A 4,483-nucleotide genomic window follows, 5' to 3' on the forward strand; every position below is an offset into this window, starting at 1 on the left:
GATGTTTCGATCTTTGAGTCGCGGTCCAGAGGACACTGCTCGCTAACCGACTGTAGTAGTTCTCTGTGCGGCCCAACATCGGGCTTACCGCGCTTACACTGGACACAGTTGCCAACAAATCGCATGCCATCGCCATATAGGTTGGGCCAAAACATGTGTTCCCGAACTCTGTTCAAGGTCTTGTAGAACCCCAAATGATCCCCTACCGCCGAATCGTGGAAATATCTGAGTGCCATGCTAACTCGTTCCTGTGGAATACAGACCTTCCCTTCACCACGGTTGTCTTCCCCTTTACACAAGAAATCCCCCCCCACCCCACCCCCCGAAGACCTCGCCATCCGCCAACTGCTGCCGAATCGGTCCCCACCCGGGGTCCTCGGCCTGTTTGCCGGCTAAGTCGCAGAAGAAGCCGGGTGTCTCGGAGAGAAGGAAATTGACCCCCAGATCCGGCTCCACGTGGCCCTTGCCTTCCCCAGACTCTGCCGCGAACATACGGATAAGAGCGTCGCCAAATCATTGTCTCTGCCACTAATATGGCGAACCTGGAGATAAGTCTCGTCATCTTAACTTCGGTATGATTTTTAGCGATCTTATTAATCAAAGTTTAAGGGCTGGCACTGGCCAAGTAACTCACGGAGGCTCATTGGTTTCAGTCCAGTTGTATTGCTCACCTGTTCTCCAGATAGGGTTGTGTAGTTTATGTCTCAGAAAATTGTCTGCTCTTGATGTGTGTTGTGTTAGAGATAACTGGCAGCGGTCGACGCTAGCATACTGGGAGCAGAGCACCACGGCGGCAGAGAGATATTTGAGGCCATGTCCTCTCCTTTACATCTTGGGTTATGTTGTCACTTTTGCGTGATTCCATCTTTCCGGTGCTGAACTATAGCATCCAAAGTTCAATTGCATTGCCATGTTGAGTATATTTCTATGTCATTCTCTGCCTCGTGGATGTCTTGTATTGATTTGAATCCTTGGTCTGCTCGCGTCTATCGCCAATTCACACGAAATATTGAAGCAACCTTATTTTAAGGGTATTGTCATATAGTCATGTTCTAGTTGTAATCATTCTAAGAATATTGTTGATTAATCAACTGAGTAAGTAAATTTGAAGGTCCGTTTAGTCAAAATTAAAGGACCCCCTTAATTGTTTTAGTCATTTTTATACAGTTTTGTTTAGGAAAGTTGGCAAGCCGAACGTTAAATATCTGTATTCTTACGCTTAATCTGTTTCTCCCCTGATTGCAAGTAGTGAGAGTTCTGCTATGAATTTTATGGACATTTGTGCTATTTAAGTAAAGCTTTACCTAAGTATATATACCTAGTCATATTCAAATTTCAAGTTTTACGGGTCTCGTTCCACTTAACGAAATTTATTTATTATTTGTCCAACTGATCTGGCCTTGTGATTTTATAATGCTTTTGATTGTAATAAAATATGTAGCAACTACAACGGATTACTATTGTGATTTTGGTGTGTCACTACCATACCCCATATCACAGAGGATGAAATGTTTCATGAAATATATGAAAACCTGTTTTTGATACATTCAACGATTAAGAGGGTGGAATATAGGATGTAATGTTTTATGAAAGTATTTCAGTGCGAAAGAGTTTTTAAAGCGAAATCTATGAATATTGTGTTATTGAAAACTACGTGTTTCACTGTTTTTGGAACTACAACCTCCAAGAAGGTGCAATAGGGGCACAGGTTTCACTGACCCATAGCCTTCCAGCCCAACCTGCAAAGTATACGGACTTGAAATTTGATGAAGGTGTAAATCTTACGCTGAAAGCATCATTTAAGAAGAGATTGTTCGAAATTTCACTCCTATGGGGGTGAAACATGGGTTGAAAGTCTTTTTTTTTTAAATATGTCCCTATGTCCCTATTGAAGCTATAACTACAAAACTACGAAAATTGACATTTGGTGTCTCAGTCAGATACAAAAAAGAAACAGGTTTTTAGCATTTTCCGAAATTCCTCCATTGGGGGATAAAATAATTAGTGAAGGTTTTTTGAAAATAAATCATTATTAAAGAACTACTGAAGCATTTTTATAGCTACATCTATGAAAATAGGTATTTGACATCTCGGTTGGATGTAAAAAAAATGTGTTTCGTTGCTTTTGGAAATTTAACTCACTAATAGAGTGAAATAGGGGATGTAATGTTTTATGAAATATTTCACTATAAAAGCATTTTTAGAATTAAATGGATGAAGATTTGAATTTGGCTCCTCGGCTCTAAATAGAAGAATACGTGTTTAATTGTTTTTGAAAACCCAACCCCTAAAGGCTGTGAGATGTTTCAGAAAATGGTTCATTATGAAAGGATTGCTAAATATATCTGACAATTCGTATTCGGCTAATATGTTACAATTTTTAAAAACTACGTGTTTTTCTGGTTTTGGAACTTCGAGCATAAGGGGATGAAAATTTTAATGAAATATTTATTGCGTTATATTAAAATATTTTAAATCTGCATCTATGAAAACCGGTATTTCACTTCTCAATTAGATATAAAGAAATATGCGTTAGGGAATGAAAGACTGTACGGACATATCACCACAAGAATACAAACGGCTTGATTAACAAAAACCTTGGACTCCAGCTGTCAGCATTGCTTTTTGATCATTCAGTAAAAGACCATGCTTCAACGGCGCTAAGTTTAGAAAGTTTAGAAAGTGTTGCAGTTTATAAAAGACATAAAAAAAAACGATTAAAGAAAAAAATTCTTTGCAGACCATGAACGGTCTACGCAAGTAAAGAAGCGGATGATAAGCTAGCTCTTTATGCAAATGAGTTGGTCAGTTTAAGTTCCGAGACATGTCATGCAGCAGGAACGGAATCCTATAGTTGCTACGATTGGCTAAAGGAAAAGTTTTGCAGAATCACTCGAAATCACTTCTGCAAGTGGCTAAGAATCTCGTAATGAATAAAAATTCTGTACTGAGAATTCCAAGGTGGGAGATGCAAGATTCCTCCCCCCCCCCCCTTCCCCCTCCTCACAATGCTATCCTTCTTTACCTACAGCAAAAAATAAATAAATAAATTAATAAATAAAACTAGAGAAATTTCTACTGTGAAACTATTTGCATACAAGAGAACGGCCCTTGAAATTTAACTCTTCAAAGTTTTAAGCCCTGCTCATTCCGGATATTGATTAGAAAGTGTTAATCCACATGTGAAACCTGAGTATATAATCCCTGTGACATTTGATCAACGGTGTTCCATAAGGACAGGTTCTCATTCAAAACGTTCGAAAATTCAATTTCTTTGTAGTTGCATTTTTTAAAGGTGTACTTGTCTAGACTCTTGGAACAGAAAGTTTTTTTTTTTAATCCGTGCTTTACAAAAGTTTCTACAGTCCATTGTTTGAAGCAGTGTCACGGCTGCCATGAGCCGCGCGGGGTACCCGCCATGTGTCCAACGCCTTGTCACGGTTCGCGCGGCTCCCCCTGTTGGAGGTTCGAGTCCTCCCTCGGGCATGGTTGTGTGTGTGTTGTCCTTAGCATAAGTTACTGTAAGTAGTGTGTAAACATAGGGACTGATGGTTCAAATGGCTCTGAGCACTTTGGGACTTAACATCTGAGGTCATCAGTTTCCTAGAACTTAGAACGACTTAAACCTAACTAAATTAAGGACATCACACACACCCATGCTCGAGGCAGGATTTGAACCTGCGACCGTAGCGGTCGCGTGGCTCCCGACTGAAGCGCCTACAACCGCTCGGCCACATCGGCCGGTCTATCATGTATTCTAGAAGAGTTGCAAGGTCGTCAGTGGCGCCTGTTCTTTCGAGAGCAGTTACTATCTTCATATCTATGGTTAAACGTTACCCAGCCATTGACCTTCGTCTGTGCGAATGCGCACAGGTTGCCGGAACTCTTACGGGAATCGTCACCTTAGTGTGAGCCAGTAATGAGTGGATGGACAAATACCTATTAAGTACATTACGAATGCGGATTGTGGACGGTTGGGGATGTGAGTCTCATGGGAAGCGTGCGAGGGATAAATTCCTGCAGTCGTGCTGTTCATGTGTGCCCTCGATGGCTCAGATGGATTGAGCGTCTGCCTTGTAAGCAGGAGATTCTGGGTTCGAGTCCCAGTAGGGGCACACTTTTCAGCTGTCCCCATCGAAGTATATCAACAACACCTGTCGGCAGCTGAGGGTTTCAATTAATTATCAGTTGTGAAGGTGATTCGATGAACCCTTTGCCAGGCACTTAAATGTGTTTTGCAGGGTATCCATATAGATGTAGATGATAACTCATCCCGTGTCGCACGTGCTCAAAATGATTCATACTGCAGAATGCATGCAAACATACTCATCGAAAATACGGACGAATATCAAGTGCAGGCTGCCGAGTGCTGCATATCCAGCTTTGACAGATCGGCTTTTCCTGCTAAGAAGAACAGGAAGTTGCTGTCTAGGAACAATCAGAGGTAGAGGAAGGGTTGATAAATACTCCTTGACTTGCAGAC

At 41.3% G+C, this 4,483-nt stretch overlaps 1 non-coding gene across 1 annotated transcript; it reads left to right on the plus strand.

Annotated features, from left to right (window-relative positions):
- Positions 1–4,040: 4,040 nt before the first annotated feature.
- On the plus strand, positions 4,041–4,115 carry Trnat-ugu (transfer RNA threonine (anticodon UGU)). The gene has a single exon. It is a non-coding gene; the product is annotated as a tRNA-Thr (tRNA).
- Positions 4,116–4,483: the final 368 nt, after the last annotated feature.

This window comes from Schistocerca gregaria, chromosome 11 (assembly GCF_023897955.1).
Source record: "Schistocerca gregaria isolate iqSchGreg1 chromosome 11, iqSchGreg1.2, whole genome shotgun sequence".
NCBI lineage: Eukaryota > Metazoa > Arthropoda > Insecta > Orthoptera > Acrididae > Schistocerca > Schistocerca gregaria.